General features: G+C 38.0%; 1 protein-coding gene across 20 annotated transcripts in view; it reads left to right on the top strand.

The window, feature by feature from the left end:
• Window positions 1-27,143, top strand: part of BMPR1B (bone morphogenetic protein receptor type 1B) — a 377,788-nt gene that overhangs the window by 218,114 nt on the left and 132,531 nt on the right. For 8 of the 20 annotated variants that reach the window (XM_070262233.1, XM_023637703.2, XM_070262224.1 and 5 more), the window contains one exon: window positions 1,321-1,415. The exons of 10 other annotated variants lie outside the window; for them this stretch is intronic. The gene's annotated coding sequence lies outside the window, so the exon portion shown is untranslated. Of the gene's footprint in view, window positions 1-1,079; window positions 1,416-27,143 lie in introns of those variants that run through there. 2 more of the 20 variants (XM_070262234.1, XM_023637704.2) reach the window with 1 other exon arrangement.

The raw sequence follows: 27,143 nt of genomic DNA, 5'->3' as shown, positions 1-27,143 counted from the left end.
CTGTAGTTTTAGCTCTGCCACAAACTTGCTGTGTGACCGTGGGTAAGTTAACCAGCCTGGGCGTCTATTTTCTCATCTATAAAATGGGTAAGTGACCAGATTATTTCTAAAGTTTCCTTCACCCTTGATTTAATCAATAGAGAACATTTCACTAAAAAAAATATGGACTTGATTTACTTTCTAATCATTCATACTGTGGACGTTATATGTGGTTTACCTAGATAATGCTGACCTTGTTCATGTGACCTACAAACTATATAGGATCATGGCTTAGATTATATCTTTAATAGAATACGTAAAGTCAAATAATTCACATTGTTGTGGTTGGAAATCTAGAAGTAGTTAACATGTTGAGTCATACAATTTTCACATTATATTTTAGCTTCTTTCACCAAATACATAATTTGATCTGATTACTATTATACTCTCTAGTCCATTACTGTCATTCTGGAAATGAACTTATTTGTGTTGAAATATTTCTTTGTGGCCAGTTACTCAGTTGCTGCATCCTATTCAATGAGAAACAATATTAAAAACAATTACAGGGGCTGGCCCCGTGGCCGAGTGGTTATGTTTGCGTGCTCTGCTTCGGCGGCCCAGGGTTTCGCCGGTTCGGATCCTGGGCGTGGACATGGCACCACTTATCAGGCCATATTGAGGCAGTATCCCACATGCCACAACCAGAAGGACTCACAACTAAAAAAAAAATACGCAACTATGTACTGGGGGGATTTGGGGAGAAAAACAATTACAGTAATGCTTTCTTACCTCTTTTGGGCATTCATAATATGTAGTAATTCAGTTTCGCAAAGCTTGATTGAATGACATTTAGGTATGACTTTATAAAGGGTTTGAGATTATGTTGTTTGGCCTAAACAAAGGCAGTATTTCCTTTCTTGTCTTCCACTCCACCCAACCCCCCTATTCTCCACCTGCTTGAGGAAAACTATTTCTTCAAACCTCATAATTGCTCTTCTGTGCCTGCTTTGGGCCTCAGGAAAGGCCCATAGCATCTGTAAAGCTGGCAGCAAAATGGTATTTCCAGGCAGGCACAGGGTTGCTGGGTAGTGAGCCAATCCACAGCTTTGTCTGAGCAGCTGAGAACTTTGCCGGAGTATTACCGCGGTGTTCAGTAACACAGACCTGTGCCATGAGCAAGTCAAGCACAGAGCAAGTGTCAGGGTCAATATTTATAGACCACTACGTAGCTGCCTTGCAGAGAGAGAAACACGCACACAGAGGGCAAGGAAAGAGAGACTGCAGGGGAGAGAACTTTAATTTCCAATTTTTTTTCTTAAAAAAATTCTTTTTAACTGTCAGGTTCACACATCTGCTGAATCATAACCCTTTGCCGCTGAGCTATGACAAGAGAGGAAACAAAAAGTTAAAAGAGCAAGCCTGCCCTAAGTGAGAAGGTAAGTAGCTAGCCAGTTCAGGCTCGCTTTCCCTCGTAAACTCCATCTCCCTGTGGGCTGCTCTGCATCGGTGAGCAAAGGGCTGCGCTGCATGTTCAGGCTAATAGGGAGGGGCTGCTGCTGTTGGAGGGTGTGTTGGTGGCAGCGTGGGTTTGTGTCCTTCTCTTCAGAATGCTGTGTACATTCATAGTACACTTAAATAACCCGGGTGGTGGGAATGGCTCTCAAACACTAATTTTATGTTGTGTCTTGTCAGTAGGTTTCTGTTTATTCTGTCAGACTTGAAGTCTTCTGATTGGTAAATTCCTGCTTACTTTTATATCAGTATTAAAATATAAATCTTAGTAAGATTATAGCAGTGAATGGTCTAGAAATGGAATAGGGGAAAATTCAGATGAACATGTGAAGATGTAATAGACACTGCCGAAATGTGCAAGCTATGAATGTGTGCAACGTGCAGGCTTTTGAAAAGAAAGCCAGTGTCCATTTGACAGTGCACTAAAGTGAAATAGTGACTGCCTTTGGGAATGCAGAGATCCGGGGGTGAGCCTTCTTGATCTAAGAGGCAGAGGCTCAGCATTTAGAAGAGTTTCTCACGTGTCCAGGTGACTTGGTTCCTTACAAAATGTGACTCCCTAAAGACATTAAATTACCATCTCTTGCTCCACATTGGTAGTTGGTTTCTCCCTTTCATCGCAAGCAGCACTTTTACATACGTTTGTCAGTGTGTTCATACTGCTGTTGTATGTTCGTTTTTCATCATTGTTTTGCATATCCTAGATCAACGTTAAAAGCGTGGTGCTGAAGGGGACAGAAAGAAATTGTTTTCTGTGTATTTTCTGATTTAGAAGACCCATGAAATTTATATAGTTACATGTTTGATGTCTACTACACATGGCACGTGAAGTGACTATGTTGCTTCTCTATAAGTGTGGCATTAACTAAATGAAACTTACAACTGACATAGTGAAAGGTTCCCTGTTGTTGGTTTTTGAATTGTGGAATATAAACATTAGCATGATACTCAAAATTTTTAGGTTCTAGATGGTGATTATAGTTCCAAAGGGTTTTCCGTACTACGCATTTAGATTAAAAACAAAAATAATATTAAGGTTTCTGTGGAGCTTATACTGTAGGCTGGCAGAGATACAAGGAAAAACTGGTAGTATTGCACAGGTCTGGTGTTAGGGCTGGTATTCAGGAGCCAGCCGGTCCTAAAATGGGGTGAATCGCATCCAGAACAGCAGTGGGACAGACCGAAATGCAGAGTGGAGTGAGGCCAGTAGTTGTAGAGTATCACTTTTGTTGAATCCTGTGTAATTTTTAAAATAATGCAAAATGTTTCAAAATCACTTTTATTAATTCAGAAAAGCCCTAAGGCTAATCTAATATCTAAATTTAAACTATATTTTAACATTCGCTTCTTGTTTTAGCCTCTGAATCAAGCTTTTTTTTTGTACTTTTGCTAGTTCTGCCTACCAGTTTATTAATGGGTTTGATTTAGATTTTTCACAACAATATGTTTTGAAAATGCAACCGTGGTTAATCTAGAATGGGCATTTCTCAATTAAATTTTGCTTTGCCACTGCCTGTGGATAATAACTCATGATCAAGATTTTGATTTCAGTTCTTTATTCAATATCTTTTATTTGTTCACTTTATATGTTGCTTTAATACATGATACTGCTTTCTTACACTTTTTTTTTATTGGTTATATTTTTAGTCCTTCTAGTATCTTGTTTCTGAAATACTCTTTGGAAACTTTGGGCAGAAAACAAACCGAGTAAGATTGCTACAGTAATAAGAAACTAAAAAAAATCGTCCCTTTAATCAAGAGAGGAAAGAGAAAATTGTGATATTGGTTGATAATGTTTAAAATGGGATGTGCTTTGATTGAAGGTTGGTTGAGCATTTTAAAACTTGAAATACCTTCTCAGTATTATTTTTGGCTTTAATGTGAATCCTGATACTGGTTATTTTCATATCTGTAAGTAACATTTTATATGCAGGCATATTATAAAAAATGAACATGGGACCTTTTGTATCGTGTGTTAACTATCTCTTGAAGCAAGAGGCCTCTATTGGGGCTCCCTGCTCCTAATCTCCTTTGCTGTACCACCAGTCAGTCTGCTACATTGCCCTTCAAGGGATCAGTCTCCCACCCCAGGAACACTTCGCTTTCCTGTTGAAACCCTCCCATCCCAGGCTCTGTCTTGCTCGTAGATAAAGGTCAGGCCTCTTGGCACAGTGAGTCTCTTCTTGATTTAGCTGCTACTTTTGTTTTGCGTTAACCTTCTGCCATTCCTTCTGGGCTGTTTTCCACATCTCTCCTGCCCACCCATGAGAGTGTGCTCCTTCCCTCTCTTTTGTGCTCCAGGAATATCAAACATCTTGTATTTCTCAAAACAGTCCATACAATTTTACTCCTTTCTGGAATTCTGTTTCTCCCTCTATCTTGAAAACCCTCTTCCTGGTTTTTGCCTTCCAGCCTCAATGAAGGCATCCCGCTCAGGAGCCCTGCAGGCCCACTGTCAGCCTCTGTGGCTTGGCCTCCTGTGTAGCCCTCGGTTGGTCACAGCGCTTTGCAAAGTCTGACAATATAATGTTTTGTGCTTCTTTTTCGGGATGAGATTGTAAGCTGCTTGTGGCTAAGTTTTAGAGTTTATTCTTTTTTGTTCCTCCAAGACCTAGCATATAACAGATACTCAAGAACTTGAACTAAAGAAAAACTTTATATTTATTTTAAACCTACTTTTCTTTCTAGACTTTTTATTTTAGATGGTAAATGCTTTTGAAACAAAAGCATTGTTTTTTAAAAAAATTATTTTGTTTCTCTTTCTACCACCAATCACAGTAACATGTATGTGTGTTTATCCAGGCAAGTAGATATTTGTTGAACTCGTAAACTTATTTGAATATCAAAATGTCCAAATATCAAATGTCCAGATATTCAACTTTTTTGAATATCAAAAAAGTCCAAAATGATATTGGTTAGCACATGCAAATTCAGGATATATAGCCCCAAAATGTTGTTGAGTTAATTTGATGAAATCTGTCAGTAAAATCAGCTAGTTGCTGCTCCCATGTTGACCACTGTGCTACGTTAAATGATACCGTAGCAAACTGAAGACTCTTACACCTTCCAAAGGCCCAGAGAGGATTTCAGGAGCTAATGAGTCCGTCCTCAGGCATCCTAGAGAATTACAGAGTGGAAAGGCTCCGGTGTTACTGATAAAGGTATATCTCCTAAGTTTATTTAATATTGTAGAAGTAGTTAGAGATTTAAGGAAATAATGGAAAATCATGGCTTAAAAATTCTCAAACCTGAAAGGTGATATTCCATTTCAGTCAGAAGAAGAATTTCTTCCTCAAAATAGAAATATGGAAAGAAAAGGATGTCAATATTTAAAAAAGTAGTTGAGAAATAGCAGCTGTTTCTTTTAGTTCTGATACTCAATAAAAATAAATTTTCTCTTTGTCTTTTATTTCCCCACATACATAAACATACTTACTTTGCATATGAAATGTTTTGTGTACTAGAAACAAAGGTAAAGCTCCATGCACAATTTGGAGTAGTTCACAACTTTTTAAATTTTGATTATTTTTACTTCTTAGCGTACTCTACTGGCAGTTTCCACGACTGTTGAAGCCTTATAAAACCTCTTCCAGACACTGAATATAACTTTTTGTTTGTTTAACTTTGAATCGTATCTTAGGAATGAAAACAAGATTGGTATTTTCATATGAAAACTTGGTAGGGTTTTAGTTTGCTTGAAATGGACCATAATTCAATCTGAAATGTTTCTTCAGATGTATTTTGCCCCCATAGCTATCCTGTAGTTAAATAGGTAAGGAGAAAGTGCCTTACCAAAGAGTTATAGGTATAAATTTTATGTCTCTTACTGGCATATCAAATAATATAAATATTGTAAAACTGGAAGGGTGGGCGTTTGTTTAGTCATGGATGGAGAAATGTACCTAGTTCCCATCAGCCAGTCATGAGAGAAAGGCAAGCTTGCCTCAGTATTAAAAGATTATGCCAAAAACAAACAAGAGCAAAAGAACACCACCACCACCACCAAGAAGAGGTCAAAGAACTTTGTGATTGGAATGAGGCATTAAGGTATTTGCCAGACAATAAAGTCTTGTTTCACTGTTTTTAGCAGCTTAGCTTGCCAGTCAAAGTTTTTCTATCACTGCATGACATGGAAGTCATAGAACGTTGGAAGAGGAGAATAAAGTAATCATGGAAGTGGAACCCTAAAGCTCTTCTGCTTTAGCTGTTTCATTTTATAGGTAGGGGCAAAGGTGGTACAAAGAGATAATGTAACTTGCCGGACATCAGCTTTTAAAGTAGCTAGTTAAGATTTGTATTAAAAAAGGAGAAATACATGGGGGCTGGCCCCGTGGCCGAGTGGTTAAGTTCGCGCCCTCCGCTGCAGACGGCCCAGTGTTTTGTTGGTTCGAATCCTGGGCGCGGACATGGCACTGCTCATCAAACCACGCTGAGGCAGCGTCCCACATGCCATGACTAGAAGGACCCACAACGAAGAATATACAACTATGTACCGGGAGGCTTTGGGGAGAAAAAGGAAAAAAATAAAATCTTTTAAAAAAAAAAGGAGAATTACGTAATTGTAATGCTAGTGTTTTATCATTGCAGCTTTTCCTATCTGTAATTGCTCTATTTTTATTCTGTATATTGCATACAAAGCTTACTTTGTCATATCAGGTGGTGTCTTGTATTGTGTTAGACTCCTTTGCATTATTTCATAACTGCTGAAAATTGAAGCTAACAGTTATTGCACCCAGTTGAGATGGAGTATTTTTCCACACATAACCATAGTTAAAATATATCTATATTTTAACAACAGATACTCTTTCTGGCTTTCCTGATTTCTCAATTCTCTTTAGTAGTACAATCAGACTTATGCCCCATAACCTTCTCCTTTTCGCTAGAACATGGCAGATAATCCTGAACCAAAAGATAGAAACTGCAAAAACCAATTTTATGCTTTGTATCTACAAGATTCTAATAGGCAATATGTGGTTATATTTTGTTTTATAACTTAGTTTTAAGGTGATTATTTGTTCTGTTTACAACTGGAAAAATTTTGATTAAAACAAAATATCAAAGAACCAAATGTGCTTTTCCAGATTATGTTGACTTTCATCTAGGTTTCTTTAAAAAATGTAAATAATTAAAGAGGCAGGGAGGGGCAAAACCAGCTTGTTTTGTACCTGTCATTTTCCGGTAACACTTTGCTCCTCTATCCCTGTCCTCATCACTCCAAAGAAATTGGGGCTCTTTGCTTCCTTGGGTTCTTGTTAATACTAAGGTCATTGGAAAAAGATCACGTGTATACTTAAAGGTGAAAGAGTTTTTGAACAAATAGCTGAAGGTTGTTGTCAGTCTCAGCCTGTGACTTCTGGACCTTCCTAGTTCCCCTTCCCTCACATCAAAATCAAAGTGACCGTCTCTACCCACCTCCCCGGTCAATGGAGAACGTCATTACCCCTTAGTGACTGTTTTCCATTGGACTGCTACTTTGCACTTCAACTATATGTTACCTGTTTTGAACTCTTGCCTGTTAAGAAATTTATAATTTTTAAATCTTTCCTAATTTGATAGAGGAAACATATTTATTTAATTTATATTTTCAGTTACTAGTGAACTTGAATCTGAGGGGATTATTATTTTTTATTCTTTATCATTCATCTACTTATATGCTTATTCTTTTTCAGAGGCTGTATTTCTCTTATTGGTTTGGAGGTTTGTTTTTAAATCAAAGGACATGATTTTTTAAAGTTATGTTTTTTGCAGCTGTTTTCCCAAGTTTTTGATTACTTTTAATTTTGTTTTATATGTTTTGAAACATAGTATGTTTTGAAATATCTTTATTTAAATCTAATCAATGTTTTCTCCATCTCTTTTGAAACTTAGAAAGCTATCCAGAAATAGAAAAAATATTTTTCTACATTTTTATGGTTTAATTTATTTAACAGTTAATACTGTGATTCACAAGGAATTTATTAAACAAGTACTTCAGTACTTTTCTTAAATTATTATTCTCCTTTCCCATTTTTCATGTGAAGTCACTTTTATCTTGTACTCTGGAAGTACAAATTTAAATCTTTGTGTTATCTCAATTTGTAATGCATTTAAAATTGTATCTCTGTGGAACAGAAGTTCATGTTTCTTGTTCAATGAGAGTTAAGCATTGGAACATGCTTGAGTGTTGCTGGATTTAACTTGGCATGCTCCTTGAAATTACTGCAGATGGAAGGCTGCATGTATTACCTATGTTAAAGCAGACCTAATAAGAGTGGGAAATTATGCATTAATAACAACCACCATTTATCAAGGATTTCTAGATATAGATCTGGCATTCTGCCAAGAACTCTATATGATTTTATTTAACCCTTGTAACAGACCTTTGAATGATTTATTCTGATTTCCTTTTTCAGGATAAAGAAACTGGGACCCAAAATGTAAAGTAGCTTGATCAGCCTCACATAGCTACTAAGTCATAGGGTCATGGCTGAAACTCAGATCTGGCCAAAGTCCATCTTTTAAGGAAGCATTGCCAAATAGAGAAATTCTGCTTTTTGCCGTAAGTGATACTAGACATGGGTCTGTAGGGGTCATATGGCAAGAACTTTCCCAACTTGGGCTGACCTGTGAAAAACCGGGCTCAGGAGCAGTGACTTTCAAAGGATAGAGGCAAGTCAAGGAAATCAGTGATATGAGGAGCCTTTTATTATTTGGGGTTATCACGGAACATCTTAAGATGGACTGAAATAATCCTATACTTTAAATCAGTTTGGAAGCAGCTAAAAAAATCTTTTAACTTCAAATTTTAGTAGCTCTGTTGATTTTATCATTTTCTTCCATTCCAAGTCACCTTATACCTCAGTTCTCCTTCATATGCTTAAGGCACCAACCCCGTTCCCTGCCTCACATACCTGCTCATGACCTCACCATGAAAATTGGCAAGCATCTGCCAGGTCAGCAGGGAGTGACTGTTTGATCTTGGTCCCTGTTTCTGGAGCCATCAGTTTCATTCAGGGGATAAATGAGTCTACCTAACTGGCATCCTTCACTATCCTCTCTTATTTTAAGCTGCTCAGTTAAGAGACTCACAGTTGTTGCTGTGGTATAAAGCTTTGGTATTTAAAGCAGGAAAGGAAATTCTAAATATTTTGGTGTTATTAGGACTCACTACTTATATGCTAATTGGTTACCTGGAACGATGTAAAAGAGAATAGCTTGATCTGCTGCGCATGGACATATGTTATAAATAACATTTGTGTTTGTGTAGAGGGGTATCCATATAGAAAAGTTTATACAAAGACATCATTGGCAATCTTAATTGTTTGTTATACATTCGGTCGCCAAGAAGTAATTTGTTTTGTTCTTCTTTTTAACTCAAGGCAAACAATTTTGCTTAAAGATAATAGAGGATTTTTCTGCCTTGGGTCACTCTGCCCTTCATTGATGCACTGGCATGTCTGTGGTGAGATTTACACTGCTCTTCACTGGGGTTTCATTTTATAGCCCTGCTTGGGAACACTTGAAAGTAAATTTTACCTTTTAGTTAATGAGCAAGGGGTTCTTGTATTGTTATCTTGGAAAAGTAAGCATCAGTCAGTATCTGTACTAATGAACAATCTTAAAGATTCTAAATAGGTTGTTCATATTATTCCTCCTCTTTTCAATCATTTTTTAAAGTTTTCTTTACTATAAAGACAATTAGAACTGCACAGTGTATAGTTGGAACATCATTCATGTATGATTTCATACATTAATTCCCCAAGTAAATATTTTCTTTTTCCTTATATAAAATTTACTTCACTAAGAGTCTCTCTCTTTCCCATTTCTCTCTACACCAATTTTAACTTCATCAGTAAATTAATACATCATTATTCACAGTAGCAATTTAGCTTACTAACCTTGAGATCTATTTCTGTGTTTATTGTCGGAAGCTTGTTAGCAAATCAAACTTGACAATGATAGAGAAGGACGGCGTGGTGACCCAGGACACACCGTTCTACTGAGTAATTCACAGTTCTCTGAATTGCACAGTTTTTGGTTTTTTTGTTTTAAGTTGGCCAACATACAGTGAGTATAGTCTTTGGAGTTACTCATTATACTCTACGTGTAATCCTTCTAAATTATTGTTGGTAGAATAGACAGTTATTTAGGATTATTTTTTTCTTGTCCTGTTGCAGTCTAAAGTAGATTGGTACAGCTTCCAAAGCACAGTGTGGGTATACAGTATGTCTGCTGAAACCGTGTGCTCTTAAGTAGGGGAGCTGGTTTTGTGGTCATTTTGAAGCTGTTCTCATACTGCATGTTCCCTCTAGTAGAAAAGAAATGTGATATTTATGCTAACATGATTAGACTGCGTATGATTTGCTAAGAGGTTGAGAATCAGTTTTTTAAATTTTGGTTAGATTTTGATAAAATATTTTCTGTCATATATATATTTCTGTTTATTAATGGTATATTGTCAATGATATTAATTGATGCTTTTAGAGACATAAAGCCTACTTCAGATCAAACACTGGTTTACAAACACCATCAGGCATGTAGAACACACAGGTGGCCAGTTGTCCTTTGTGCTCTACCCATGCTTGCTGTAAGGCTGCTCATTTCCGCATGGCGGGCAGTTCAGCAAACAGGCTGACCTGGGGCGACCTGATGGCCAGCACAGAATCACCCTTCCGGCTTGAGCCATGCAGGCCCTCAGTCCCCTCTCTGTTTCCCTCCTTGTCTTCCCATCCTCCTTGTTACCATCTCTGTTTCCCCCTCTCTCTTCTTTCCCCTCTCCCTCCTTTGTTTCCTGGTTATTTTTTATCTTGTTCATAAATATCTGTTGCATCTTAGCCAGTTATCTATCATACCAACTTGTTACTGATTTTTTTTTTAACTTCAACATTATCTTCTGTCTTCCACCAATTACCCAGTTATATCAGAAAGCTCTTTTTTTGTGTGTACAATTTGAATAAAACCTTTCCAGTTTTAGCAGAAATATTAAATGCCTGGAAGTAAGAGAAACTTGTATCATAAAGTATGTTAAAGTACAATTAGTATCTTTCACAATTTCCGTAAAGTCATTTTATACTTAATGATAACTCGGTCAACATTATGCCATGGATATTTGTATATCTGACAACAATATCATTTAACCCTTACAGTAACTCTATGAGGTGGTTTTTATTATCCCTGTTTTGAAGATGCGGGAATAGAAATTCACGGAGGTTAAATAATCTTGCCTAAGATCACACAGCTTGAAAAGCAGGAGATGTGGGATTGGAACCCAGTTCTTTCTGACTCTAAAAACTTTACTGTATAGTGTATGACTCTCTTTTAAAATAGGTAATTTCACTTTCCTACTCCTGCAAATTTCTAAAAGTTTGAGAAGTGGCACAGCAGTGCAGGCCACTTCCCAGTGTAACAGAGGTCCAGCCCAGAGAGCAGCGCTGTGTTCCCTACGAGAAAGACAGAACTCTGTGGATATTTACAGACGGAAAAAGCACATCTTAATTTTAGTTTATTATTCTCATTTTGTTCCGTATTTTTCTCACTTTTGTAACTTTACTACGGTTTCTTTATGCAAAGAGATAAAAGAACAACTATATAGGAAAGTATATTCTTCCAAATAGATCCACGCTATGCTTTAAAATGTTTTGAGGCAGGTTAAGGTTAAATCCTCATCTGTGATGTGTAGTGTCTGATTTCGGTTAGACTCTAGTAGACTTTCTCGTTAGTTATAAATCACAGCAGGTTGGCGTGAATTTTAGAACCCACCATTATGAGAAGAGGTATTTTCAGATTATTTGGAGATGAGTTACATTACTTATAGATTAACTTTTTACCTTTGCCTTCTGCTGCTTTTCAGGAACTTTATTAGAAATTATGTGGGGCAGGAAATGACTTTTAAACAAATAAATTTTATTCTTGGTCTAGTTAAGAAACCCCCTTTTTTAAGTTAAAGACAGTATGGAAGAAATTAAAACTATAGATAAAACTGACCTTTAGAAATTATCTGTTGATTTTTCCATGACTGTTCTGGCCCCATAGTTATAAGATATAATTTGAGATTATTATAAATTATAACTCCTATTTGTAAAATGTTTTATGCCTTAAAAGAATTTTAACACCAAGTGTTTCTTTGGACCTTTGCTCTGCCAAATGCTTTGAAGCAAGTACATGCATTTTGTGAATGGAAAAATTAACGTGAAGCCAGGGTGGGTGAAGATCCCGGACTGAAAAGGCAAGTGTTTTGACCTTACCAGAATGGTTATTAAACTTGATTAGGTAAATCATAATATATGAAAATGTGAAGAAATAAATGTGTAATTATATGTTAACCCGTACGAGACACTAGTAGAAATAATGAGCAACAGGTGCAAGTTACTTAAGAAAAAAAAATTATGAGAGTGTTAATATTGAGAAAATTTTATGAATTTAATTTAGTTGTTTCTGAAACTGAGAAAAGAATTAATATGATTATAGTGGCAGAATACCTGTACTGAGCTTGTGGAATTATGTGGGAGTCTAGTTTGAGAACCACTGAATTATCACATAAAAATTCTTAATCAGAATATAGTGTAATAGTAATATTTTCCTAAAAATTTTCATAAGCCGTGTTGGTATGTCAATAAAGTGTTTATAAGGAATCCAGGCCAGTTTAAATAAACTACTGAATGTTGTCTCACACCGTATGGGGTAAAGTGATGACAGTGTGACTATGAAGAGTTATAGAAACTATGTAAAAAGTCATAAAACTTTGAATGGAGTGAACTTGTCAAACTAGTTTTCTTTTCCCTTAACTCTCTCTGCTTTATTCTTGCTCTCATCATCTGCCATGATATGCTGTGGGCTTCAACTTTTCAATGCATCCATCCATGGCAAACATCGCCAGCCCATTGGTACTTTCTTCTTCATCTTGTTTTTTTGTGAGGAAGATTGTCCCTGAGCTAACAGCTGTGCCAATCTTCCAATATATTTTTGGTATGTGGGATGCCGCCACAGCATGGCTTGATAAGCGGTGTGTGGATCCACACCCGGGATCTGAACCTGTGAACCCCGGGCCACTGAAGCAGAGAAGGTGAACTTAACCATTATGCCCCGAGGCTGGCCCCAGTTCTCCTTTTGAGTCCTGGTGTGAGCCTTGAATTCAAGCTGCCACTACAATCAGTGGTAAGTCATCCATATGGAAATTTAAAATTGCTCCCTACTCACCTCATGCTGTAAACAGAAACAAATTATGTAAGGAAGACAGACTTAACTATGAAAAACAGTACTTTATAATATTTAGAGAAGGATATATTTATTATTTTAGGGTAAGATGAGAATTTCTTTAGAGATAAACAGAGCACCTCATAAAGGAAAAGATTAATAAAGTCAACAACAATAAAATGAAAAAAAGTGTGTTCATCAAAGGATGCTATAAAAGAGTAAGAAAGGCTAAAAACTGGTTTAGTGTATAGAATAAAGATCCAGTGAATCAATAGAAGAAGTGAAATCACCCAATATAAAAATGAATAGGATTTTCAAAAAGAGAAACTCCAAAGAGTCAATAAACATGAAAACTTACTGAGCCTTGTTAATAATTAGAGAAATGTAAATTAAAACTAGGCAGGAAACAAATGAGGGGTTACCAGGGCGTGGGGTGGGGTGAGGTGAGGGTGGACTGGGGGAGGGGCGAAATAGGTAAAGAGGATTAAGAAGTACAAACTTACAGTTATAAAAAGAATAAGTCACGGGGATATAATGTGCAGCATAGGGAATATAGTCAGTAACATTGTGATAGCCTTGTATGGTGACAGATGGTAACTAGACTTATCATGCTGATCCTTTCACAATGTATATAAATATCGAATCACTATGATGTACACCTGCAACTGATAGGATAGTGTATGTCAGTTATACTTCAATAAAAAAAAAACTGGAATGAAAGCTATTTCATATCCACTGTGTTGTTAAAAGTATAGGAGTCTGAAGTATACCAAATATTCGTTGTAGATATGAAGCTAAAGGAACTCTCATGTACTGTTAATGGGAATGTAAATTGGTACAACAGAATTGGTAAATTGCAATTGAACATGGTGGGGCCGGCACCATGGCCAAGTGGTTAAGTCCGTGCGCTCCGCTGCGGCGGCCCAGGGTTTCGCTGGTTCGGATCCTGGGTGCAGATGTGGCACCACTCATCAGGCCACGTTGAGGTGCTGTCCCATATGCCACAACTAGAAGGACCTGCAACTAAGATAGACAACTGTGTACTGGGGGATTTGGGGAGATAAAGCAGGGGAAAAAAAAAAGATTGGCCACAGTTGTTAAAAAAAAAAAAAAAGAAATTGAACATGGGTATATTCTTTTGCTCATCAATTCCACCCCTAGGAGAATATCCTATAGAAATTCTTGCTCGTATGCCTCAGGAAATAGATATAAGATTTTTTATTATAGCCTTCTGTATAATAGGAAAACGCAAACAAATAAAAACAAATCTGGAAACGACCCAACAGAGACCACAATGGATAAGTTGGAGAGTATTTGTGTACAGTGGAATTAGCATAATAATGAAAATGAATGAACCTCAGCTACACTCGTGAACTTTTATGAATCCTCCAAACATAATGTTGAATGAAAGAAGCAAAGTCCCAAAAAGCACACACAACATGATTCCAACTGTGCAAACTGGTCAAAGGCAAAACTGACTAATATATTTTTGTGGAATCATTATATATGCAATCAAATCATAAAGAAAATCAAGGGAAAGATTAAAACAAAGTAGTTGATACTGAGTGCTCTAGTAGGAGGGAAGGAGTTGGGTTCAAGGAGGAGCCCATAGATCTTGGGTGGTGTTTGAGTGATCATTAAAAATATTATTTTGGTGGCTGGCCTGGTGGTGTAGTGGTTGAGTTCATGCGCTCCACTTTGGCAGCCTGGGGATCGCCACTTGGGATCCCGGGTATGGACCTAGGCACTGCTTATCAAGCCATGCTGTGGCAGGCGTCCCACATGTAAAGTAGAGGAAGATTGGCATAGATGTTAGCTCAGGGCCAGTCTTCCTCAGCAAAAAGAGGAGGATTGGTGGCAGAAGTTAGCTCAGGGCTAATCTTCCTCAAAAAAAAAATTATTTTGAGGGGCTGGCCTGGTGGTGTAGTGGTTAAGTTTGCACGCTCTGCTTCAGTGGCCCAGAGTTCCCAGGTTTGGATCTTGGACGTGGACCTAGCATTGCTTGTCAAGCTGTGCTGTGGCACCGTCCGACATAAAATGGAGGAAGATTGGCACAGATGTTAGCTCAGTGACAATCTTCCTCAAGCAAAAAACAAAAAAAGAGGAAGATTGGCAACAGATGTTAGCTCAGGGCCAGTCTTCCTCCCAAGAAAAAAAGAAAGAAAGAAAGAAAAAAAAAATATTTTGTAGTCGGCCCTGTAGTGTAGTGGTTAAGCTTAGTGAGCACTGCTTCAGCAGCCTGGGTTTGTTTGCTGGGCATGGACCTACACCACTTGTCGGCAGCCATGCTGTGTCAGCAACCCACATAGAAAATAGAGGAAGATTGGCAGAGACGTTAGCTCAGGGCAAATCTTCCTCAAGCAAAAAAAGGGAGATTGGCAACAGATGTTAGCTGAGGGCCAATCTTCCTCAAGAAAAAACGACAACATGTTAGCTCAGGGGGAGTCTTCCTCGACAACAGGAAGTATATATTATTTGAAAGTATCATTGTTAACAATTATGTATATTATTACAATATATTATTATGAACAATGGATTTATAAGTAGCATTGTTATTATAAATAATTATTTTATCATACACAATTGTGTAAAATGTACATGTATGAAATAGTTCATAATACAGTAAAAACAATTAGAAGAAAAGATTCTCCCCCACCTTCTTCAAAAGACCTTTTAAGTTTGAAGCTAATTTTTATCGGGGTGTGCTCCTTGTTTTTATGTAGGTGCTTATGAGTTTGAATTTTTCATGGTTTGTACCTAGTATGGCCCTTTTGCCTGCTGGCTCTGACATCCAGGAAGCTTTATTGTTTGTCCGGATTTCTTACCCATGTCATTTCTTTGGCTCGTTAACTCCCAAGTGCTCAAGGACAGGGCTTTGAATCCCCCTCCTCCAGTTTCTTTCTTCCTACAGCATTTCTGGGGATCCTCAGAGGCTTCCACATTTGCTCACACACAGAGTAGGCTGCCTCTGTGAGCCCCCACTCTGGCCTTCTCTACTCCCTGAGGCCAGGCTGCCTTCTCCTCTTCAGAGCCCTCCTGCTCCCAGCTGTGCCCGGCCCTTTCAGCGGGGGAGGGGTTGCTACTCTATATTGTTGCTTTTTTTTTTTTTTGAGGAAGATTAGCCGTGAGCTAACATCTGCCACCAATCCTTCTCTTTTTGCTGAGGAAGACTGGCCCTGAGCTAACATCCGTGCCCATCTTCCTCTATTTTGTATGGGACTCCTACCACAGCATGGCTTGCCAAGCGGTGCCATGTCCGCACCTGGGATCCAAACCAGCGAACTCCAGGCCGCTGAAGCAGAATGTGTGAACTTAACTACTGGCTTTTCTCACTATGCTCTAGATATTTTTGCCACCATTGTTGATAATGGTGATCTGTCCCTGACCACTGGTATTTCTGCCTCTCCAGGCTGATTGCTTGTTCTAGACTCTGGGGGTGAGGTCTTGTGCAATACCCATCACTCCTCTTTAATGCTTGGACCCTGAAAGTGTGCACTCTGTTGCCGACTGAGAAGAGGAATAGCTGGCTTCCTGCTCTTAATTGTTAATTGCTCTTGTTTCGAGGACCCACAGCATGTTTGCTTAGGCCCTAAAGTGTTACAAGTTTTATGGAGTCATGTTTTCTGGTTTTACCTCTCTTGTTGTGGAGCACACGTGCCACCAAGGTGGATGGATCAGTGAGGGTCACATTCACATTTCTCACATTATCACCAGAAGCATCTCTGCTCTGACTCTCTGGTCTTATTGCCAAGTCTAACTTATCACATCACTCCTTCCCTACAGATAAATTCTCACTCAGGCTTCCTGGTTCCACCTTGAAAATTTGCTGTTACAAATTCTGCAGTTCTCTTATAGCTTCAGCCTTGCAATCGATCCATCCATCCGTCTATCCATCAATCAGTGAATCTCAATCCCTCCCTCTCCTTCTCTTTCTCCCCTCCTCCCTCTTTCTCTTTCTTATACACACACCGTACAACCCTAGATTCTCAGATGTGCTGACATATATCAGAACTCTCATGCATTTTGTGGGTTGCATTTGAATTACTTCTCAGGGGTTCCTTGGGCCCCAGATAAATCTGGTGGTGCACTACATAGCTGGAGAGAGTTGGTGGTCCTAAAAAATGTGTAGCTGCATGTATCAGCATGTGAACTCTGAACCCAGCCTGGATCCCACTAAATAACGGTAACAATGATAGCAGCAGAAGACAGCAGCAAGGGTAAGTACATTTTATACATTATTTCATTTAAATTTCATTAAAATCTATGTAGTAGGTTTTATCCTCCCCATTTTATGGTTGCTGAAACTGAGACTCAGATTATATAAATAACTGAAATTTGGATAGATGGTAAAAAGTGGAGCTCTGCTATAGAATAGAGCTACCTGATTTGAAAGCCTGTGCTCTTAACCACTAAATTAGATAGAATCTTTCTTAAAACAAAGTAATTTCAGTACATTCTTTTTCTCCTCAAACCCAGTACATAGTTGTATATCCTAGTTGTAAGTTCATTCTGGTTCTTTGAGAACTGCAGCATGGCTTGATGAGCGGTGTATAGGTCCGTTCCCAGGATCTGAACCAGCAAAACCCAGGCCACCAAAGTGGAGCGTGTGAACCTAACAACTCAGCTACAGAGCTGGGCCCTCTCAGTACAGTCTTTAAAATGTCATTTAAGATACTATTAGCAGCTGCTTTTTTTTGGTGAGGAAGATTGGCCCTGAGCTAACATCTGTTGCCAATCTTTGTCTTTCTTTGCTTGAGGAAGAGGGACCCTGAGCTAACATCTCTGCCAGTCCTCCTCTATTTTATGTGTGGGTCGCCACTGCAGCATGGCTTGATGAGTGGTGTAAGTCTGAGCCCAGCCTCCAAACCTGTGAAGCTGGGCCACCAAGGTGGAGTGCACTGAGCTTAACCACTACGCCATGGGGCCAACCCCAGCAGCTTCTTATTCTGAGTATACCACCAAAATAATTATGAATTTTTCTGTAAGAATATAATAATTTTTTTGAAAATAATGGCTCAGTGTGCAGTGTATTTTCATGGGAAATGTTTGGTTTGATGATACTCTGTTGAATTGGATGATACTCTGTTTTGGGGATCCATCCTGTAAAAACTGGCTATCCTGTCTACTAAACTGGAGTCCTCAGAGGCGGCAGCATTTCCCTGACCAGTAAAATCTCTCTGGTCAGCGTTTGATTACTTTGTCATTAAGGAGTGTTAAGCTTCCATGAAATATTTCAATTAAGTGTAATATTTCAGTCACCTCTCCCCCTGCATTATAAGTGGTATATACTTCTGGCTGAGAGAGCTTCATTTTTTGGGCTTGAGTTATCTTGTAGAATGATTCAGCGAAGAAGGAGAGTGAGCAAAGTTCTATAAGAAGAAACATGAACCTTTATTGTCGCATTGCAATAGAAAAAAATGAAATCACCTAATTGTTCATCCACAGTAGAATAAATAAATAACTACACGCATAAATAACTGTACAGTTATGCGAGCAAATGAATGCAGTTGAATGAATGAACTTGAGCTACGTTTATCAACATGGATTAATCATTAAAACATAGTATTGAATGAAAGTAAACTACTGAAGGACACATGAATTTGTAATATTATTTATAGAAAATGTTTAAACATTCCACAAAATAGTATATGTGGTTTATGGACACAGGTATACGTGTATACGTAAGATGTGTATACATCCACACACATACATGTGTTAATATTCCTGACAATGGTAAACAGTAAAATCAGGTGAGTGATCACCTGTCAAAGGAGGAGGGCACGTGAGGCTGCGATTGGCGGCACAGGAGCTGTCTCTGTAGTGTTTGCTTTCTTAATCTTGATGCTATTTACATGGGTATTCGTTTTATGTTCTTCATCCTTTTGGCATTACTGAACTATTACATAATAAAAAAGCCAAGCAAATAAATTTTCAGCTTTGGGATGGCATGGAAAAATAAATATGCTCCTCAAAAAGGTACTGATAGGGCATTAACTTTTTAAAATAACCTTATTTTCTTGATTGTCAAAAAAAATAATAAAGAGAAGCCAAAAGAAGGAGGAAGAAAAAATGTAGACCACATGCTTTTTCCCCCTCTGCGTTATACTCCATTATGTGCTACATACTCCACAAATGGTTTCTTGAATATCATCTTTCCTCAGTTCCACGAAGCCAACTTCAATTTATTATTAGCTTTTTTGGGGAAGAGAAGTTCTACTGTATTAAATATACATATATGCATTACAGGTATACATATATGCATTGTAAGATTCCAATACATGAAATATGTTAATATTACATATGTGTATGAGTATAAATTAAGAAAGAGTAAATTAGGATATTTTCCCAAACTTTTGCTGGAACAGTTGCCACCTACCCAATAAAACTTAATTTTGTAATGAACTTTCGTGCCACAGTGAGACCGGGCTAATTTTGCTAATCTTTGTTAAGTTAGGATGGATTTTTAAAAAATTATTTCTGTTTATCAGCTAGTGTACTATTTGATTGAAAGATGTCTAGGCTTATGTTTTACCAAAATAGGTATTTAGTTATGTGTAAGATTTTTTCCTCTGTGACCTAATGTGTACCTGAGTACCCCCAAACAGTCCAGACAAAACAAATGTGTTTTTGCACAAGAACATGTGTTATTCCTGCAGTATTGTAGACACTGTTGTTAACGGCATTTTCTCTCAGTCTAAGGGGAGTGTTCTTCCACATACTCCTCTTTATCTTATAATGCATATATGTTTGTTTAATGAGGGGGAATTTCTTCTTCCTAAAAGAGAGCTCATAGTAGATTGAAGTTGACATCATGGAATTGAGAAAATAGGATATTTAACAAACATTTATAGAGTATGTGGCAGGTTCAAGCATCAGTTTTCAAGAGAATCTCTTTCTCTACTTTGATACTTTATCTGAGGAAGGCTTCACCGTTTGATAAGAGGTTGAAAGGGTAGGCTCTGAGGGTAGAGGGCCTAAGCTCTGAGGCCGTCTTTACTGCCGAGGAACTGTGTGAACTGTAACGACCTAGCTTCCCTTCTGGGGCCTCACTTTCCTCATTTGTCAAGGTGGATTCTTCACTTAAGAAGAGTTCCTCTTTCAGTGTGGAGAATGGGTGAACTAGGGTTGGGAATAAAGTCAAAAGGCAGGCGTACTACAGCAGATTGAGACCTAATGAAGACATGAACAGAAGCCAAGGGCTGGAAGATAGGGGAAACTTTAAAGACTTGGAAAAAAAAGAAAGCATAAATCCAACAGATTTGAGGGGCAGAGAGAAGGAATAATGACAGATATTTTCGTGTTGTCTGACCTGGCCAATTGGATGGATGCTGGTATAGTTTATCGAGATAGAAATATAGGAGGGGCCCATTTTCGAGGAAGTACTTTACATCTCTGTGTGTAAGTATAGTTATCTCAGACTCAGAAAATTATGCTCATCATCTCTCCTGCAGCTGACAGTCTGTACATGTCACTTCTGGAAACTGTTCACTTACAGTCCAGTGGATGGTTGTTCCTTGGTTGTTTTCTCTCCTGCTGGAGTAGGTCCTGGCTTGCCCTAAAGTTGTACCCTTTCTGTTTTGTGTCCTTTGCTCTCAGAATCATCCCAGTTCCTTAAAGAAAAAAAAAATCCAATACTGTTGAATTTTCAAAGAGAATGGAGTTGGGAGTCTCAGCTCCTCAGAAGTTACTTGGTCATATGAAGTTCCATTTAGCTCCTCCTTTAGACCAGCTCTTAAAATCCAGGGAATTGGAATAATGTTCACTAGGCACCAAGAGTTCTCTAACCCTTTAATCCAGGGCAATGGTGTATCTTTACCTGATGTCATATAGTAAGAAAACCACTCAAATGTTCAGTAATAGCTAGGGAAGCTTTGTTTCAGGGAGAGTTTTGCTGTCCACATAATCAAACATATGTTAGGCTTATATCATGTAATGTGATGAAAGTGCTCATCAGGCATCAGGACATAGTATATGTACTTAATTTCTCATATTCTGAATATATGCTTTCTGTCATTTAGGAATTGCATTTAAATGCAAGTAACAGAAACTGGAAATAATGGCAGAAAAATAGAAGTTTATTTCTCTTTCATATAAGGAAGTCCAGAAGTAGGCAATCCAGGGAGGGCATGGTAGTTCCATTGACGTCAGGGATCCAGTCTCTTTCTAATTTTCTTCTCCACCAACCTGGCATATGGTTCCGTCTTCAAAGACACGTTATGGTCCTTGATGGCTGTAATCATTCCAGCTCCTCATGGCTAATTTCTAGGCAGCAGGAAAGAGATAGAGGTGGAGGTGAGGGACAGATCATGTGGACAAACCTCCTAGTCAAGTACTTTCTGGTAAGCAGCAATTCAAGATATCCCACCTCTGGTTACATTTCATGGCCGGCTTTTAATCAAATGACCATGTCATGGTCTTTTAGCTGGATCCCTGACAAACCAGGATTCTGTTGCCAAGGAAGAAGGGAAGAATGAAAGTGGGTGATGACCAGCCTTCTTTGCCTTAGGTATTCTACTTGAGACATTGATGGAAGTATTACATAGATAAGTAGAAAAATGGACATTGCTCTTTGCTCACAAATTTTATATGCAGGTGCCACATTCTGAAATTTCCCTGATGGATACCTTTAAAGTTCATTAGCCATTTGAAAATGAAAAAAAAATTTCCTGCTCTTTTGTCCTTCGTGACACATTTAAGTTAAAATGCTTGGTTCCATGCAGGTATTTGAATATCTATTCCCATGAATATGTTAGACACTTGACGAACTGAGGGATCAACTAAGGAAGTTTATGTCTGAATGTACAAATATGTCCAGAACTTTAGGTCTATCACAGGAAAGGTGTATGGTTCAGGCAGAAGGAGAAAATGAGGCAGTAATTTGTCCAAGGTCACAAAAGAATAAATTGTGAATTACTTCAATAATTTACAGTGTTATTAATCCACAAGAAATTGATTCTTGATATATTTGATTCATTTCTAGTCTTAAGCATAGACACCAAACCTAGTCTTTAGATACTTTGATATGACTATACCTATGCTGCTTTTAATTAATAGTGATTTTGAATTAATATTAGCATAGAATAGTTATTTTTTTGTGTGTTTCCAGCTGTGTAAATACCCTTACTTCATAAGCAGACTAAATTTAATCACAGAATGTAACCATGCTAGCAGTATTTACAACTTCATTGTGGACCCAATGTTTTAAACATCTGTCCTTCATTTACTATATTTTAAATATAGACTGTTATAACACAGGCAAAGTTATAAGTATTTACACAAAGATGCTTTAACACAATCGTACTTGGAGGAAGGAACAAAATTTCCGAGAAAAGAGTTTCTTAATAATTAACACAGTTTGGGTTAGTAACACTGTCATCCATGAAAACAAATAGAAGTCTATCAGAAATAAGAAGGCACTTTTAAGAGAGCTCCTGGAAGACTAAACTTTATAATAATATTGAAGATTTAAAGGGGAGATTTATGTTGTTGTCTTTAAATGTCTCTGTTTTGTGTTAAATAAGTTATGCAACTTCTTTATTAAATAACTAGTTCTTCAACTGGAAAAACATTATGTGATCTTTAAGGTGAATTAGGAGGATGTACAAAATAGAGAAACAAATTTGGTAAATATGACTTTCGAGTTATTTTTCCCACCAAACAGTGACTCTGTCTCTGTCCAATTTGATTATATAAAAGTCGTAGTATTTTGATTTTATGGTTAACTTTTGCGTTTGAGCTCTGCAGAGCTAGTTCCTCATGTATTTCCTCCAACTGATTTTCTTTTGGATAAAATTATTTTATCTGATTTTCCTTTGAGAAAACACGGACATTTGCTTCCTTGGCTGCCTTACGGGTACGGGCGAGGACAGGAGGCCCCAGCGCTGAGGCTTCACAGGAGGCAGCCGCCCCACGCGGCGATGCCTCCGGGCTCGCTGTTTGTGCTGGGGAAGGGCGGACGTGCTTGAGGGAACAGGCCCTGGGACAGCCTGCTTCTCAGGATTGCCGTGTTCTGTTCTTCTGTACACATGGGAGCAAACAGTGTTTTTAACGGCGATTACAGAAAATTAGGAAATGTAAACTTCTCAAACAGTACTTCTGATACCCAGTGTTGAAGAAAACAGTAAGGGCGAAGGGCTGATGAATTAGAGAAAAGAGATTGTTTGAAGTCCTCAACCTACACTGAAATCTAGATGTCTGTTGTACTTGTTGCTTTATATTATAAAATTAGCATTTTATCATATTCTTTATATTACAGATTTGCTTTACGTATGTGTGTATTATCTTCCCTAAATAGGTTGTCATTTTTCTGTGGAAACCACTCTGTTTTACTTCCTTGGGATCTCCTATAGCAGCTAGCATCATGTCAGATGCTTTGTAAGCCTAAAATAAAGATATTTAACTGGATCTAGGGGGCAAATTTGATTAGTAGTGGTTCTTTCATGCAGTGTTTTAAGGATTCTGAGGCTATGTCTGTGTCAGGAGAAAAAAAACATACAGATAAATTAGGCCAAGGACTCTTTTTTATGTATTGCTATATATCTGCGGCTTAGAGTAGCATCTGATAAGTTGTAAGTACTAAATAAATGCTTGTTGAATGAATGAATAAATGATTCTGCAATAGTTGAGAGAACAAATAAGAATGGCAAATATTTGCCATTCTGTTACTAGACTATCGTAAAGTTTCTTCTAATTCTAAATTCTATGATTAGTATAAATATTTGTTAATTCAGCAGATGTTTTATAAGCATCCAAATTCAGAAGTTGGACTATCTTATAATTGATAGAATCTATGAAAAAAATGTAGATTCAAGGCTATTAAGGATAATTAAGCTAATAAAAACAGTCTTTTCTGGGGTTCAGCTACCGTGATTTAAGAAACAATGAAAAAACACCTCACCTATATTAACTTGATGAATCTACTTAAATTTTAGTATCATGCTAAACTCCAACTAATATTCAGTTAGTTAACTGACATTCCTCCTCAATTTGTATTGCAGTTTATACAGAATGAAAGTTCATTAACTTGGCAGTGGAATGAGGTTCGGGGATGATTGAACTCTCTATTTTATGTAGAGTGAGATCAGAGTAAGACCATCATTATAACATCAACATTCCAAAAGAGACTTCATACATTTTTTATCTCAATTATTTGCACATAAAATGGATTCCTAGAAATTAAGTGATTAGGATTGTAAATTTTTACTACCAGAGTTAATTAGTACTCAGATCTCCTGATTTCAATACTGATACGTTTTTGAAATGTCAGTATTTTCCAGTGATTTTTCCCCTAAATATTAGTTAAGGAAGATAGTCTGCTAAGAACGAATGGTTCTGTGCTACATGGAGTCTCATCCAGAAGGGCTATGGGTGGAGCGGGGGGAGTTCATTTGTCCAGTGGACTCCTTGATACGTGAGGAGAAGGGGCAACCATAATAGTGGCCCACAAAGGATGATCAATGGACCCCTAGCAGGTCTCCAAGAACCTTTTAGGACATTTGTGAGTCAGTAGTAAAACTATTTTAATGCTAATACTAAGAAGTTATTTGCCTTTTTCACTGTGCTGACATTTGCTCTGATGGTTCGGAAGTCCTGGTGGGGAAGACTGTTCCACCTCCGCACCAGCCAGGGCAGTGGCCACAGGCTCACGGTCACCAGTGTTCTTCACTGCCACACCATTGAAGGAAGGAAGAAAGAAAAATGAGCATTTAACTTGAAAGTGTCCTTGATAAAGTAGTAAAAATTATCAGTTTATTAAATCTCAACCCTTGAGTACATGCGTTTTTAATATTCTGGGTGATGAAATGGAAGTATGCTTCCTCCTTCTGCTGCTTACTGAAGGACAATGGTTACACTCAAGGAGTTGCTGCTGAACTACTTCCTTTTTAATGGATCATCATTCTTAATTGAAAGAATGACAGACAAACTATGAAAATTTTGACTTGGATATTTGGTGGACATTTCCTTGAAAATGAATGAAGTGAACCTATCAAGAAAAAGAATTGACCATATTTGTGCTGCTGATCACATTTGAGCTTTCGGGTAAAACTTCAGATAAAAACTCAAATTTTGGAAAACTTGTAATTGCCACCATGAGCTTGAGAGTTTCCAAATATTTAAAATCTTTTTTGATGACATTGGTGCTGATTTTTAACACGTCATTTTTTTTATTATTCTATAAGGAAATGTGTTGACATTTGCAAGTTTCTCATGACTCGGTGAACTGATGTTTTCCAAATTATCGATAGATGGTGTTAGAAAATTATGCATGAATAAACGATCTATTCAAAATACAAGGTAGTAGAATGGATTTTAATGTAACAGAATAGAAGTCTTTCATTGTTATGGTTCAGATTCTACATTGCAACTAAACGTTAAGAAACTACTACATCTTGAGTTTTGGTGTAGTATTAAGGAAGAGTATCCACAATATCTGAAAAGCCTATTAAAATGTTTCCCCTTTTCTAATTCTCTTTCTCTGTGGGAGACAGGATTGTCTTTCATATATTTCAACCAGAACAACTTATCACAGCATGTGGAATGCAGAGGCAGAGTGGAGACTCTACCTTCTCTTAAGCCAGACACTTCTCACCAAATTATTTTTATTTTAGGAAACATGGTTATTTTTCATGAAAATATTTATGGTAACATATAATAGGTTTATTATTGTTATTTTAAAAGGAATTAATAAGTATTTTGTAAATGTCCATTTTAATTTCTAATATGGTAAACACATCAAAAGAAAAACAAACATAAGCAAAAATAAACATAAACAAAGATTCCTTCAAGTCTTTAATACTTTTTAAGAATGGAAAGGAATCCTGAGACCAAAAACTTTGATGCCACTTCTGTAGCCTCTAGACTAGAGCAGCGGCCCCTGTGCCTGGGTCCAGAGTGATAGCGCTTAAGGCGTTAGTGCTGTCTCAGTGCAGTTGTGGCCATTTTGTTCTTTCTGTTTATTGATACATTCAGCAAATCATTCCTGTGTACCTCTGTCCTCCAGATACCTTGTTAGGCGGTGTAAGTTATTTCAAGGAGATTCTGTCCCCTGCTTATTTTTAAGCTCCTCTAAAGCCAGGTCTATGTGTTATACTTCTTTTTATTTCCCAAATTATGGTAAAGTAGTTGAATATTTGGTTTCCAGATAAGGAGATGTAACTTGGTGTTTGTTTTCACCGTTTGTTACTATGACAGAGACTGGCTAATATTTGAACAAGCATATCCTTTTTGACACTCTCCTTTCTGGTATGTTTGAAAGTGTGGAAGAGGTAGCTTTCTTTGCAGCATTTTGTATATATGCAATTATGTTCAATTGTAGGGAGAAGAGACAAGAAGGACACGGGAAGAGAGAGAGATGGAAAGCTTTAACAAGGTGTTTGCAAAGTGTTTTCCACATCTGCCCCTACCTTTTTCAGGGCCTGGGGGAAGGTACAGATGGAGAACTGCATACCATATGTCAAAATATTTAACAGTTATAAATTAAGCTAACACACTGTTAAATAAAATGTTTATACTCTTGCCCTGACCAATATACCATCTAGATATCCACAATTAGAAAAATATATGTAAAACAACACTTTATGCCAGATAACTGTGGATAGTACAAATTCAAAATGATTCTTTCCACCAAGGACTATGATTTATTTTAGGGAGACCCAGCAGCGCCAACCACGCAGAAGAGTAGGGAAGAGGATTTATCCTCATTTTTTGCTCTTCCAGCCTTTTCTTCTAAATGTTTGACAAATCCACAGAGAAAACACCAACTTTCTCTTCCTTGTATAAGAGGAGGCTCTTTCATTCCTACCCGAGATCCAGCTGTTCCTACCTTGTGCTCTTCCCTTAACCCCACTGTTCAAGACATCACAGAAGATGCCCCAGTGAGGAGTCCACAAGGTTTCTCTTCAGTTCTTTAGCAAGCCATGCAGGCATCTCTCCTCCCCGGCGACGTGGCTCTTCGAGTTCCTCAAATGAAACTGAAGTTGGAAGACCAGGTTTCAGTGTAGATTTCCCAGATTTATCGGAATTCTGTGCTGGACTACTGCTGCTTTGGGAGAGATGATTTGACCCTGGTCCGTGGTCCACCACCCTCGTTCTTCCCTGCCGCCTACTTCCTGCGCCACGAGGGGCTCTTCTTGCATATGTATGGACACCTCAGCCCTGCTAGCTAAATTCTGTCTCACATGGGCAGTAAGTAGTGGCTCTTGGCCATCCTTTGGGCCTAGGATCGTACACTCCGGCTCTTCGGGAAGAGAGTTCCAGGGTCCCAGGCACGCAGGGTGTGTTCTGAAAGAAGGGATGGTAAGGTCCACAGAGGCACATCTCATTGGAAATCTGGGTTCCTCGTAGTTGGTGGGGCATGCAACCAAAGGGAGACTGGAGCTGGTACCTCCATACTGCAGACCTCAGGACAGGGATCTCGTTTGTTCAAATCTAAGGACAATACTGGTGTGGACCATATATTACTTGTATTAGAATGACCAGAT

The sequence above is a fragment of the Equus caballus genome, chromosome 3, assembly GCF_041296265.1.
Source record: "Equus caballus isolate H_3958 breed thoroughbred chromosome 3, TB-T2T, whole genome shotgun sequence".
NCBI lineage: Eukaryota > Metazoa > Chordata > Mammalia > Perissodactyla > Equidae > Equus > Equus caballus.
Note: the sequence above shows the minus strand (reverse complement) of the source record. Positions and strands in the feature narration are given on the sequence as shown.